The 15,979-nt window shown below is 42.5% G+C and overlaps 1 protein-coding gene across 1 annotated transcript in view; it reads right to left on the bottom strand.

The window, feature by feature from the left end:
• The window catches only part of LOC139747140 (uncharacterized), a 353,413-nt gene extending 337,708 nt beyond the window's left edge, over positions 1–15,705 (bottom strand). The window contains exon 1 of the mRNA XM_071659064.1: positions 15,018–15,705. The gene's annotated coding sequence lies outside the window, so the exon portion shown is untranslated. The remainder of the gene's footprint in view (positions 1–15,017) is intronic.
• Between the last annotated feature and the right edge of the window lie 274 nt (positions 15,706–15,979).

Genomic DNA, 15,979 nt, shown 5'->3' with positions numbered 1-15,979 from the left:
ACAGGTAAACTCGAAAGCGCCCCATGTGAAGATCAAGGTAAACTCATGAATGCTTTGTATGGCTTCGAAGGCTTTGTGGGGCACCGAAGGTAAACTCATGAACGGTCTGTGGGGCACAGAAGGTAAACTCATGAGCGTTCTGTCACAGCAAAGGTAAACTCATGAGCGGTCTGTAGGGCACCGAAGATAAACTCATGAGCGTTCTGTGGGGCACCGAAGGTAAACTCACGAACGTTCTGTCACAGCAAAGGTAAACTCATGAGCGTTCTGTGGGGCACCGAAGGTAAACTCAAGAACGTTCTCAGTCACACCGAAGGTAAACTCAAGTCTGCGAGGCACCGAAGGTAAACTCATGAGCACCACCTGCACAAACAGTGACACCTGATTCAAAACATCTCATGCAACAATTGACCTGCCATGAACACAAGCATGATTCCTTGACCATTCGTGAGTACATACGTTCCACTAGGACACATACTCGTACGTTGAACAAAATGAACAACTCGTAAGTCGTTCACGTTGTTCAATCTTGAGGGGTTTCTTCTGTTCATAGTGAACATTCCTCATGTAATCACTCATGGCCAGTGGACTACACTGGACGTCAAAAAGTTCAATCCACATATGGACATTTACGAGTTTTAAACTCATTTGCTTCGTTTAATATCTGGGACATGTAGTCTTCGTTTAACGTCTCGTTTAGTTCGTTCAGTGCCTGGTATATAATCGTTAAACATCTGGATCAATCTAGACTGGTAGTTCGCTATCTACGAAGGTAGTTTGTCCTCAAAATTGGTGATTCGTCCAATAAGTTACAAATCAAAGTGTCACGGGGGGGAAAATATACGAGCTTTTCAAACACCACAAACACTGAGGGCTCGTTAACCATCATTAACACAGGAGGAGGGACTGTTCAAAGTTCATACTACACATCCAGGCCTCGTTAAACCTGACAGACTGCCTGTTACAGTCTATCCGTCCATGGCTTACAATGATCCAATTCAAAAATGTCATGCAATCGGGGAAAAATATTTGTAATTTATATATATCTTTTTCGTTTTCAGACTAGGGTGGGCGGCGCGTGAGGCGACAAGTTTGGAAATGGAATGGTTCCAGGGTATTCTTCGGTGTGAAGCACACAGGGTGGGTCGGAAGGTGGGTCGGAGGGTGGGTCGGAAGGTGGGAATCTGAGATTTTTTTTTTCCCTAAGACGCTACACACACACACTCTCTCTTTCCCCCCTCAGTGGCCAGCCCACACACTACACACACACACACACACACACACACGAGAGAGGGAAACTCAGGCAATATATATGAGTGACTCGTCTTAAGGGTGAATAGCTTCCCCTTTAGGGAGACCTTTAAGGGACTGAGGGAGATTGTCCCTACCTCTTCCTACGCCCTACAAATATATATATATATATAGTACTCTCACATCTTTGTCCCACACACACACACACACACACCTTCGGAAATACATAAATAAATGAGCCAGGACAGCGTTCGGAAAGCCAGTGTTTCTAAGCAAGGTCCACGGTTCAGTTCGGTACTGGCCTAGCAACGTCCTGCTCCATCTTCACTACTAGTTCGCGACTAAGTGGATGACGACCCGAGGCATCGAACCCTGCCTCTGCTCTGGCTGGTCCAGACACCTGGGGTCAGGCCGTGTGAGACGAGGGCGAACTTAATGACCAATTAATGGGCCTGAACCATCTGTTACCGCCATTGGAGGTGTGTACTGCACATGGGATGGCTTTAGTGACCAGTGTGTGTGTGTGTGTGTGTGTGTACCTTCCTCCTCAGGCTGGGGTGGGGGTGGGGGGTGTGTGGGTTGGCCGCTACTAGATGTAGTTTCACAACTAACACGGAGCAACAGCCCAGCAGAACCAGGATGTGAACACAACGTCAAGATACACTATTTCTTATCACAAATACAGCCAAGGAACGAACCCATCAATATGGCGACATGTTTGAGACATTCGTGTATATATATATATATATATATATATATATATATATATATATATATATATATATATATATATATAAACCTGTCGAAGGTGTACGGCCAGTTTCTTGGCGCCATCTGCACGGTCAAAACTTTATCCAGCTTACTCAAGCTTTTCTCACAGATGGAGCTGAGGTTTACAATCATAACACTTACCATTTTGTGGTTTAGAAGGACTGGATTATTTACCACGCAATAACAAACCTTTCCTTAAACACTATGAAGCAATACGTCTCATCACATACATCATAATGTTGGACTCAGGATCTGTCTACCAACCCAGTCTACTACAAGTCTGACCTCGCCTGATGAAGAATGATGAAACACAACGAAGTTGAGGGAGAAAACAGAACCACGCCCAAGGAATCTAGTCATATCAACTGATAATGACCCAAGGAATCGGGTAATAATTTCAATACATCCGTTTTCTGTAATACATCCGTTTTCTGTCATACATCCGTTTTCTGTAATACATCCGTTTTCTGTAATATCATTCAGTAAATACGAGCTACACGTCATGTCTATTAAGGTCGAAAAATATAATGTACAAGGGAAGCTAAAAAGAAAACATGAAGAGTTTATGTAATGGGATATGTTTACTTGGCCTCTCTCACAATTATATGAACAAAAGCCAAGTTCATCCCAGGGACAACACGAAATAGATCCCAGGGACTTACTGGGCGCAAGGTGGAAATCAGACATCAATTTGTAAACATACCTAACAAATCTTCAAAGTCAACTTGAGGCAGAAGAATGATATGGAATACGACGAATCGAACAATACAAGTGAGGTAATACGTCTTAAGCCTTTAATTACTATTGTCTAATTAGCATACTGTGAGTAACGAGGCAAACGTTTCGAAATGGAATACAAACGTGTAAGATTCGAACCCACACCTACACAACCACAACTAAAACAATTAACATTCTGAATTTGTCCAACAATTATTTTCCTTTTTTTTTCAATTATGTTTTTTTTAAAGTAAGAGATAATGATCGAAAGAACGACCATTATTTAACTTCAGTCAGGCATACGATAATGTTGCTCATGAGAGAGAGAGAGAGAGAGAAAATAGTGGTAGACAGAGAGTGGTGTATGGCCATGGTGGGGAAAGCCGTGACCCGGGTTCGAGCATGGCTGACCAACAGGAAACACGAGGTTAGCATACATAACAATGGGGAGCGGTGGCGTGGTGTTCCTCAGGGATCGGTCATAGGTCCTCTTCCATTTTTAATATACGTATCAAAGACGGATTTATACACGTGTGTCACTAGCAGTATCAGTAATGATGCAAACGATCAAAAAAGAAAAAGAAAAATACAGAAAAAAGGTAATAATAATTTCAAGTGAAGATTCTAACATATTCAAGTGAAACCTTAACACGACAAGTATGGACAGAATGTGCTTTTAAACTACGAGATAAAACCCCCAGAGTCCATTGCAATACAGAGTGGAGGAAAGAAAAAGTCCACTATATTACAGAGTGGAGAAGAAAGAGCCCATTGCAATAAAGTTATCATTTTGAGAGAGAGAAAAATAGTTCAGATATCGACGTAACAATGGATAAAATGTCTGAAATCAAGCGAACGGAAGACTAGGATATATTTCATAAGGACGCTACAAGCACAGACTGCTACACACTGCAGCACTTTCTCTGGCCACAAGCGACACCTACACTTGTGATGATATGGCGTACGTCTGGGACACCGCATGATAGCATGGATATAATAAATTCTCTCGAAAGCATTATAACAACAGAGGATGACAGAAATTATGCCGGCCATCTTCCGTGTAAGGACAGACTTAGGTGAATAAATTCCCAGGTCCAAGAATGGCGAACAGTTTAGGAGGGAGTGAAGAAAATGAACACGAGGGTGCGAGGTTGGTTCAATAAGATGTATTAATACAAATGTAAAAAAAAATTAGTTTGATGACAACAATACTTTCAAACATGGACATTGATTCCATGATGATACTGGAGACACTAGTTTGAAAAGAGTGAATGAGTTGAGCAAGCAGACAAGCAGGAGAGTAAATACATAAACTAAGGGAGAGAGTTGAGCACAAAAACAATACAAAAATTTCAAGTTTGCGTTGAATGGCAACACGAGTGTGTGTGTGTGTGTGTGTGTGTGTGTGTGTGTGTGTGTGTGGGGTGTGTGGGGGGGGGACGGGTTAACCTTGCATGGGTCAGAGAGACCTGGCGCAATTTCCTTTATGTTTTTATGTTAACCCCAAACTCCAGTGTATCCGCTGGTAAGCTGGCCTGGCATATACACTGTCCCTGGTGGGCTTCCCAAGCTGTTTTCTATATTTTGCCAAGGATGAGGAAGAAAAGAACCAGGCAAAGATGTGTGTGTGTGTGTGTGTGTGTGTGTGTGTGTGTGTGTGTAGCACAAGGCCAGCTGGCTTGTACAAAGGGAACCTGCAGAAGGAATCTATTTCTTTTTTGGGGTTTCAAATATAATTAATGGTAACTGAGGGACGCATAGAGCACCTCTGCTTTCTAATGCTACTCCCACGTCCGCCACATCTCTCGCTCACACAACAGCTCACATATGCTAACAGGATGTTAACAAGCCTTTTTGTGTTCGTGTGTGTGTGTGTGTGTGTGTGTATAGGGGGTTACTTGTGCCTAATTAATACAACCTGAGGGATTTTTAACTTCTCCAGATGACACCATCTGTAAGAAATATGTACAAGGGTAATACGCTTTCAGCCTTACAATAGCTCAATGTGGTACAAGTCAGCGAAAAATAGCCTTTGAACTACAAGCATCCTACACACAAGACTTGGGTCATACATGAGAACACACACACACTCACTCAAATATCGCCTCAGCGAAAATAATGTTGAGCAGTCGAATGGAAAACAGACCATAGCAGGTCTTCTCTCTCTCTCTCTCTCTCTCTCATATCACAGCCTAAATGTGTGCCATTTCACTCCATAGGCTACGTGACCAGTGACCTCGCCAACACATCCTATACCACTCGTTAAAAGCATCACACACTAAAAAAAGTGAGGCCTTTTCCTCTCTACTCTGGTGTGTCCTACACCCTCCCACAACCAGTGTCTTGTAATACTGTTGTGGCTCGCTGATATGAACACAACATGACACCCGGAACTGCAGTCTTGAGAGGTGGTTAACACGACGCGCGACCTCACTATAAACCAAGTAGGTCTTTCAGGGGGAAAACGATCGGGATTTAAAACCTGTACATTCGATCACTTCCAACATGCAGAAATGGATTTAGCAATTGGTGACGGGCTGCGCATGTGGGGAATTTACAATTAAGAGAATTCCCAATCCAGGTCCACACACAGCGAGGACAGCACAGTTTGGACAGTTTATGATGCTTTTATGACACTTCCACTGATTATTTGGAGTGCATTCCACGTAGCCCAGGCAGTCGGAGCGTGACAGTGTACAGTTCGTAAATTTTTCTTCTCCCCACTGCGAAACTCCACGCACACACACACACACACACATATATATATATATATATATATATATATATATATATATATATATATATATATTATCCCTGGGGATAGGGGATTAAGAATACGTCCCACGTATTCCCTGCGTGTCGTAGAAGGCGACTAAAAGGGGAGGGAGCGGGGGGCTGGAAATCCTCCCCTCTCGTTTTTTTTTTTTTAATTTTCCAAAAGAGGGAACAGAGGGGGCCAGGTGAGGATATTCTGAAAAAGGCCCAGTCCTCTGTTCTTAACGCTACCTCGCTAACGCGGGAAATGGCGAATAGTTTGAAAAAAAAAAAAAAAAAAAAAAAAAATATATATATATATATATATATATATATATATATATATATATATATATATATCCTCGTGCCATCAATAAGACATAAGGTGGTTCAGCCTCTGTTTGGTGAGACAGGTTGAGGTGTGAGCGAGGTGTTGAGCCAGAGCGAATATATGCTATTAGCCAATACATGCTGTCTGATATATGTATACACCAGCTCTCCTTGTGGATGGCCAATAAGTCTGGCAAAATATATTCTCTCGGAATACATTTGTGGTGTGAATAAATACCTGGCCAACAGATAACCAATTCTATATACATAACTTTCATACGGGAGAGTAACCGGTTCGATATCCTAGCGAGACCTTAATGCATAAGTGAAGGTGTATTATGTTTTGTCCACCTGTTTGGCCGTAATGGGATCCAACCCTTCATATAAGGGATCCATCTCCGGTAAATCCCCCCCCTGGATGTTGTCAGTGTACCATCAACAGCTGCTGCCCAGTGGAGCGGTGGGAGCACAGCCTTTCTGAGGGGGTTGAGGGGGGGTTTGGTGGGGTTGAGGGAGGTTTGGTGGGGTTGAGGGAGGTGGTGGTGTTGGGGAGGGGGGAGGTGTGGTCCGCTCGAGTAAATTGACAATAACAGCATTTCTGCTCAGTAACGACACAAGTTCCCTTTCTAAATTACAGAGTTAGGGGCTCTCCTAGCACCGGGGGGGAATTTACATAACAACTTGGTATTCCAAGTTAAAAAAAAAAAAAAGAGAGAAGAAAAGAAAGAAAAAAATAAAGATATGAAATCCTGGTGTGTGGAGTAGCTAGCCACTTGGAGAGTTAACTGCTGTCACGTAATGACTTATATGTGACAAGGTCTCTTCTCAGATTTCGGGCCTCCCATATCCACATATAGCTACACCAACCCTGCCAGCACTCACACCACGACCTACACCCAGCAAACACTTTATACATTATTTGCGATGTATTCTAAATAGCATTTATGAACAAATAGTTCCAGTATGAAACCGAATACTGTCAACGCATGAATACTATCCACCTCAAATATCAACTCCAGAGTCATGTGAATATTACCTACATACTATTCAGAATATTATATGCTCTGGTGTTGCGAATATTCTCAGCATTCAAAGATGAATATTACTCAGCATTTAAAGATGAATATTACCTACTGTATTACTCCAAATATCACCTGAATGTTAATATTATCACCAATCTCTTCTACACATTAAAACACCTGAGTCTTATGTGAATATGGCCTTCCTAGGTGCCGTGTGCACTGAAATCTACAAGTGTGTGTGTGTGTGTGAGAGAGAGAGAGAGAGAGAGAGAGAGAGAGAGAGAGAGAGAGAGAGAGAGAGAGAAGACTTAAGTCGTAGCTAAGAAAGTATTACCAATATTCTAATTGGAATACTGCCTCGTTTATTAGGTATTTACCTGCTCTCGTATTAGAGTATTACCAGCTGTACATATTACGGATCCGTGCTTAACCTACGCAATGTTTATTCTCTCAACCAAGTGTCATTTGCAATCTAATGTAAATATCTTTTCTAATTCAAATATCATCTACATCATTATTCCCATAGCATTGCAATCACTATTCTAAAATTTTACCAGCACTTTACATATAGACATGTCATTTATTATGCTTAATCGCCGTCTTCCCGCGTCAGCGAGGTAGCGCAAGGAAACAGCCGAGGGATGGCCCGATCCACCCACATAAATGTATATACATAAACGTCCATACACCCACATATGCATACATATACATTTCATCGTATACATACATATAATATAAAGACATATACATATATACACATGTACATATTCATACATGCTGCCTTCATCCATTCTCGTCGCCACCCCGCCACACATGAAATAGCATTCCCCTCCCCTCCCACGGGGAAAATGAAACACGAAAAGTTCCCAAGTGCACTTTCGTGTAATAATCACATCATCAGGCGAGACACAACAGAGAAATATATGTCAGTTTATATATATATCGAGGAGACGAAGCTAGGACGCCATTTGGTAAACATGTGATTGTCCATGTTTACCAAATGGCGTCCTAGCTTCGTCTCTTCGATGTATATCAACTGACTTACATTTCTCTCTTGTGTCTCCCCTGATGATGTGATTATTACACGAAAGTGCACTTGGAAACTTACCGTGTTTTATTTTTACCCGTAGATTCATGGGAATATCTTGATCACGCGCAAAATTGTGACCCTTTCCAATATATATATATATATATATATATATATATATATATATATATATATAATGCCAAAAACAGCCGAGTTTTAAAAACGACCCAAAACTTTTACACGTAACGTTCACTGGAAATTTCACCTTCTAGTATTTGGCAAGGTTCGCCTGCACTCACAGGTGGCGGGAATGGGTGGCCAGGCATGCGATATTCATGGGTCACAGACCCTTAGCCTGGTACACAGCTGGTAGAAGACTGACCTCTGACCTTTAACAATGCAAGTCCTCGTTACGTCCCTCACTTACAACTCTTCCACTCAGACAACAAACCCATGAGAGGAATTATAAACAAGAAAACTGTACAGGAGTTATCTACCAAGGTGTGGGGAAACCATTTTATTCCTTCTGTGGTCTTAAACTGTAAGATATATTACACTGGCTCTCTCTATATACACCAAAAGGCCAATTTTGATTTAAGATCACAATTATAAAGTGGTCAACAAAAGCCTAGCTCCCACACCACTCTGCTCCCTCCCGGACACCATCAACTTTCTTTTCCATATTTTATTCTTTCCTAACGTACACTTTGGACACCTCTGGTTTCCAAAAGGGGGAAAAAAAAAAAAGAAGAAGGTATGAACTCAATAATCTCAGCTGTTGGATATTATGCTCTGGTTCCCGTCTAGCGACATCTGCAAACCTTCTTAGCCACTGTTGCCAACAGCAGTTCCTCCCTGCTGGGCCCGCCCACACTCCCTGTCACGTGATATGGTCTTTTGACATTTTTGTCAGTTTAAGTTCGCGTGACCTCCACAATGGAGAACGGCTTCCTCGAATCCTCTTCTCGTGTTATGATTTCATCTGCCCCCGGGGGCGGTGATGCGCAGTGAGGTCTCAAATCCTGCTTAAGAGGATCAAAGCGAACTCCCACACTATTTTGAAAAGCTTTTACATTACTCTCTATTTTTCTGCAATTATCCTAGCTGTAAAAAAAAAAAAATGGTGTGTGGAATTCCACTGTTCACAACATGTTATAACACTAGATGTGGCACAACGGTTATTAACCCTTGGACAATAACATAAGGCCCTTAATATAGACTGTACGGCCCTTAGGTAAGAAGTCATTAGGTCAACTTAACCCTTAAGGATCAAGTCTAACGTCACGTTGACTACTCTAAGGTCGTTCCATTGTGCTCCAGATTAATGTAATAGTTACACCCATGAGGGCGGCTCTTACGCACCCATGTTTTATAACCTGCTTCACCATATCTTCTTTTTTGTTTCCTTTTTTTTTTAAAAGCACAAAACTCGGGAATAAACTGGTTCGACGCCCTGTCATTTTTTCCGTAGTAGTTTAGACGTAGGTCCAGACACACCTACACCTGTGCCGCTTTCACACAAGCTTAAGATTAATGTAGACTTTACAGCGAGAAGGCAGGCATGCGCAGACGTGTTTATACCGCTCCTGCGCAGGAAACCCAACCATTTACGGTATTCCAAGTTCCTCATCATTGACACGCGTGTTAACTCACCTCATCAATTTCTAAAGAAGAACCGCCACACACACACACACGTAAACTGTTGCTGACTGAGCAGCAATGGGGCAATAACACCATTTCCTATCGCGATACTTTGCCATAAACCAGAGAGCACACAGCCAACGCGCGTCGCCTGCCACCCACCCACCCAGCCAGCCTCAAACGCCAACGCCACCTCATCACAAGACCAGACAGTGAGTGTCTTGGTTCCTATTTCTTTTCTTTTTTTTCTGCCTCATTAATTCAGTAATCGACTTACTTCCGTAATGACCCCCAGGCATGGGAACTTTCTTGGACTCTTGGTGTCTTACAACACGAATTTCGGAATAGGTTCTAATGCCTCTCCATGTTCTGATAATGCCAAAAGTTCTTATGCCCGCGAAAACAAGGTTATTGGAAGACAAAGACTGGGATTAAACTCTGTGTGAGAATGGGGGGGATGGGGTTAGGCTGATGGAACACGGTCCCGAGTTATCAAGAGATGGTACCAAACCCAGTATACTGAATATTAAATGTCCAAACAAAGCAATTTGTATGACGGAGACACAGTCCTCTCTATAAGGCCAAAACAAAGTACTGATAATGCTCCAAATGTCGTGTGCACAAGACATTTATATCTTTAATATAAATATATATATATATATATATATATTCCTATGAGTCCACGGGGAAAATGAAACACGATAAGTTCCCAAGTGCACTTTCGTGTAATAATCACATCAGGGGAGACACAAGAGAGAAATACGAGTCAGTTGATATACATCGAAGAGATGAAGCTAGGAATGATGTGATTATTACACAAAGGTGCACTTGGGAACTTATCGTGTCTCATTTTCCCCGTGGACTCATAGGAATATCTTGATCACGCGCAAAATTATGATCCTTTCCAATATATATATATATATATATATATTTTTTTTTTTTATACTATTCGCCATTTCCCGCATTAGCGAGGTAGCGCTAAGAACAGAGGACTGGGCCTTTGAGGGAATATCCTCACCTGGCCCCCTTCTCTGTTCCTTCTTTTGGAAAAAAAAAAAAAAAAAAAAAAAAAAAACGAGAGGGGAGGATTTCCAGCCCCCCGCTCCCTTCCCTTTTAGTCGCCTTCTACGACACGCAGGGAATACGTTGGAAGTATTCTTTCTCCCCTATCCCCTATATATATATATATATATATATATATATATATATATATATATATATATATATATATAAGGTTTACATCCACACAATTTAAGCAATTACATGTCACCACGTCCTTAAAATTACACCAGGAGTGTACGAAGTCTGTCAGTCTTAAACTCTAAATAAAGTCCAGCCCTCATAACTACGTCATGGATCCAAGGGGTCCTGAGCCCAGCTCTGTATATCCTCACTATTATATATCACTTATTAACCATTACTCATACATGGAGGCACTGGCTCAACCTGCAATATATGCCACCCCCTTACACCTAGTGTGTGTGTGTGTGTGTGTGCGTGCGTGAGGGGGACAGGGGTGTAAAAAAGGATGTTATTTGACCAGCGTGGCAATACGGTTGCGAAACACGTACAAAACTAAGTCCAAACACCGGATATAGTGTACAAAACCAGTTCTAAACCCTAGACACCAAACATGTACCAAACTTGGGCCACCTCCTCAAGACTAGGCGGACGTGTATAGGACTAGTTCTAAACTGTAGACACCTAACATGGACCAAACTTGGGGCACAGGCTCAACACAGCTGATATAGACAGTAATAGCTTCCACGCTGCTACACCAGGTGACTAAACCTGGTCATATATATCGTTAGTCAAGTTCAATAAAGTAATGCCAATGGATGTCAAAACAATTTTAAAACAACGACTGTATACCGACTAAAGAAAAAAACAAGGAAAAAAAAAGGGTCTCACTATCTCAAAATTTAAACGTTTAGTCATTTTTTTTTTTCACTGACCAGTTCGCGGACTGAACCCCCCACCCCTGACCCCACGTCGGTGGTTCACTCTGGGTTCGTTAAAATCGGCCAAGGGAAAATGGCCGAGGTCGGGGTAGTAGTAGGGCTGACGTATGGCCAATCTTGGCCACTGCGAATTCTTAAAGTCAGGTTGGACACTGGCTGGTTTATCCCCCTCGAGTTTCGTAACAATCATGCCACACATTTCTCCTGTACCTAAAAAGGTTTCCAATACTTACTTACGTTGGTTGGGTTGATCTGAGATTGTACTGGAGAAGGGGGTGAGATAACCATAAAACCTCCCCTCGCCACACACACACTCGCCATTTCCCGCGTTAGCGAGGTAGCATTAAGAACAGAGGACTGAGCCTAAGAGGGAAAATCCTCATTTGGTCCCCTTCTCTGTTCCTTCTTAGGGAAAAGTAAAAACTGGAGGGGAGGATTTCCAGCCCCCCGTTCCCATATATATATATATATATATATATATATATATATATATATATATATATATATATATATATATATCATATTTTGTTGCTGTCTCCTACGTTGGCGAGGTAGCTCAAGGAAACAGACGAAAGAATGGCCCAACCCACCCACATACACGTATATACATACATGTCCACACACGCACATATACATACCTATACATTTCAACGTATACATATATATACATACAGACATATACATATATACACATGAACATAATTCATACTTGCTGCCTTTATTCATTCCCGTCGCTACCCCACCACATCTGAAATGACAACCCCCTTCCCCGCATGTGCGCGAGGTAGTGCTAGGAGATGACAACAATGGCCACAATCGTTCATACTCAGTCTCTAGCTGTCATGTATAATGCACCGAAACCACAGCTCCCTTTCCACATCCAGGCCCCACAAAACTTTCATGGTTAACCCCAGACGCTTCACATGCCCTAGTTCAATCCATTGACAGCACGTCGACCCCGGTATACTACATCGTTCCAATTCACTCTGTTCCTTGCACGCCTTTCACCCTCCTGCATGTTCAGGCCCCGATCACTCAAAATCTTTTTCACTCCATCCTTCCACCTCCAATTTGGTCTCCCACTTCTCCTCGTTACCTCCACCTCCGACACATACATCCTCTTGGTCAATCTTTCCTCACTCATTCTACAATGTTAACATGACATGTTGGGATCTGTGTGACCATAACATTACGGCCCACCTTCACACGGCGCTCGTACAGATTCCGAACTGCGCTGTTTGCGAGCGAAGAGTAAGGTGAACTCCTTTTACAGACAGGTCCTATACATGACGCTGTACCACTCCCTCCGGGAAAGGTAATATATATTTCTTTTTTTTCGTTCGTTCGCCCTCTAACCTCCAGCAGTTACAGTCCAGTAAAAGTTACTCTTTACATTTAAACTCTACGTACATAACCCCTGGCCATCCTTTCTATACGGCCACCTGCAGCTCCACGGCTGCCTCAGTACAACCTGCAGTAGCAGGGAAGGGAGGAACTTAACCAGAGTAGGTTTAGCCATAAGACTTACACTCTGTCCAGTGACTAATGCATCGTAGCCTTCAAATGTGACATTTTACTAATGTGGTAACTCCATGCTGGACACTATATATATCTTTCATACTATTCGCCTTTTCTCGCATTAGCAAGCTAGCGTTAAGAACAGAGGGCTGGGCTTTTGAGGGAATATCCTCACTTGACCCCCTTCTCTGTTCCCTCTTTTGGAAAATAAAAAAAAAGAGAGGAGAGGATTTCCAGCCCCCCGCTCCCTGCCCTTTTAGTCGCCTTCTACGACACGCAGGGAATACGTGGGAAGTATTCTTTCTCCCCTATACCCAGGGATATATATATATATATATATATATATATATATATATATATATATATATATATATATACTCTATATCTGATGCTTGTTCCCTGCTAGAAGGGGAGGGAATTTTACACTTACAAGGTCTTATCTCTGGAACACTCTCATGCATCTCACATTACTTTTAAGATGGTCTGCTTTAACCATGTCCTCAGTCATATTTCCCCCGTTCCTCCACCTCTCTTATACGATGAAAATATTTCTTTATATCTTTTTTGTAACATTTCCTGTTTAAGATCGTCGGGTTCTCCTGTCCTAAGGTTTTTCAAGGAGCTGTTCCCACGCTTACGTTATGAATATGGTTTTAAAATTAAAGTTATGATCAAGTCACCCCTTACTCTTCTCTCTTCCACGGTAGGCTAATGTACCGCTTCAAGCCTCTCCTTGAAACTCTGCTCTCTTCGGGTGGCATCTTTGTTGCCCTCCTCTGGACCTTCTCTATCAGCTCTTTGTGATTCTTTTGGTGCGGGAACCAACCATGAACAGCATAGCTTAATTTCGGCCTTCAATTGTGTGTGTGTGTGTGTGTGTGTGTGTTCGTATCCCAACAGCTTACGATCGTCCTAAAGGAAGTGCAATTAGTAAGGGACGAGTCACTCACACTGCTTGGTTATATAAAAGTTGAACCAAACCTTCAAGCTTCACCATCTCTCTCTCTCTCTCTCTCTCTCTCTCTCTCTCTCTCTCTCTCTCTCTCTCTCTCTCTCTCTGAGGTAATAGCTCCTCGCTAGCCGTGCCTCATTAAATTTAAGTGCGGATATGTGAAGGATATATATATATATATATATATATATATATAGGCCCAGTCCTCTGTTCTTAACGCTACCTCGCTATCACGGGAAATGGCGAATAGTATAATATATATATATATATATATATATATATATATATATATATATATATATATATATATATATAGAGAGAGAGAGAGAGAGAGAGAGAGAGAGAGAGAGAGAGAGAGAGAGAGACGAACACACAAACGCTGGGCATGTAACAGCTAATATAAACGCTCGGTGGTACTACCCCCTCGCAGTTCTTTAAATATGAATTGGTGCTTATATAAGAAAGGCAACAGCTCACCTTACCACCGACATATCCATCCCTGGTGGAGGAACGTAGGGCCTCCACGTCCAAGCCCAGTGTATTCAAACATTGCCTCGAGTCAACCACAAGAGCCTGGAGGTCAAATCCATAAAGCTGAAGTTAATTTGAAAACACACTGTTACCAGCGCTGCGGTACGGGAGCAAAAATATTTTGCTTATAACTTTGGTCAAAATAAACTTTGGGGAGGAAGTAGTAACAGGATTTAAAAAAGTTTTCTTCATGTTTACTTTCTCTCTAATGCTTGTCAGATAATTGTAAAGCAGGGGATGGGGAGTCGTTGGGTGATTTAGATGTTCAAACGCTTAGTTTTTTTTTTTATATCTTGTTCTCTCCGACCTACTCTTACATATTTCAACCAATGACGGAAGTTTCTTTCCAGAATTTCATAATGACTTCAAACCAATTCTTAGAACGTGAAGTCTAAGCAGCAATCTGTTAGTGGCTTCACTTTAGAAATAAAAAGAGTCGTGTGTCATTAATAACATAGGATCTAACCCTCTCCCTAAAGAACTTAAGAGCACCCTTGACAACATAAGAACAACCATTAAGGGGTATTGATTAAAAGACTTACAAAAGAGGCGCTGGTGTGGCTGCAACTGCTCGCGGGTTCATTCACCGAAGACGTAGGTTTATCCACACGCACACACCGAACTGCACTTTGAAAACGATCTCAAATAAGACGATCCTCAGTATATTTACATGCGACTCCACCGTAACCGTTGGACAGATCCTTTGTGTAAATCACTTAACACTGTAATCTCTCAAAGAGAGTTTCCTACTGTCGTAAACAGTCTCTCAACATAAGCTGGACTCACATCACATTTCCTTGTTCGAACTTTCACTGATGTGGGATGGGTGAGGCCAGCTGGGTGAGAGAGTAATCAAGTCCCTTTGAGAGGTGGCTACAGTCCACTGTCCATTCGTCTATACCCTCCACCCGCAATCCCTTAATCGTCCACAGCTTGGCAACTCCATACGATTATCCTTTCTGTTCTGTTCGATGGTCAGATTTGCCTTAATCGGGGTTCACTTCCAGTATATGTATGGCAGTTTATAATATTTCTGTTTCCTACTGAACCATCTCGATCAAAAATCACACACCGATATCACTGTGGTAAATACTTGCAATGAAGATGTGCAAGCAGTCCGACTGCGTGGCTGACGCGCACACAACCTCTCACTGTCACGGGGCAGGCCCGACTGAGGTGGGCTACAGAGCGAGGCGGCAAGGTAGCAGCCAACCATGATACCACCCGACTCTCACTCACTCACTCACTCCCTCCCTCCCTCACACGCCACAACCACCACCTCAGCTGATTCCTCGTGACGTCACCGCCCACATTCCCACCGACAACCGCCCACCACCCAGCAGGACTCTCCACCACCGCACAACATCCGACATTATTTAAACCCATTAACGGTCCATGCAGACGCTGCTGACAAGACAATCAGGTCCTGGTCGACCGAGCGTCTACAATCGGACGGTCGTTGTGGTGCTTCAAGTGCCTCACTGAGCACTAACAATGCAACAAG

Source organism: Panulirus ornatus, chromosome 67 (assembly GCF_036320965.1).
Source record: "Panulirus ornatus isolate Po-2019 chromosome 67, ASM3632096v1, whole genome shotgun sequence".
Lineage (NCBI taxonomy): Eukaryota > Metazoa > Arthropoda > Malacostraca > Decapoda > Palinuridae > Panulirus > Panulirus ornatus.
This window is presented reverse-complemented; position numbering and strand designations above follow the sequence as displayed.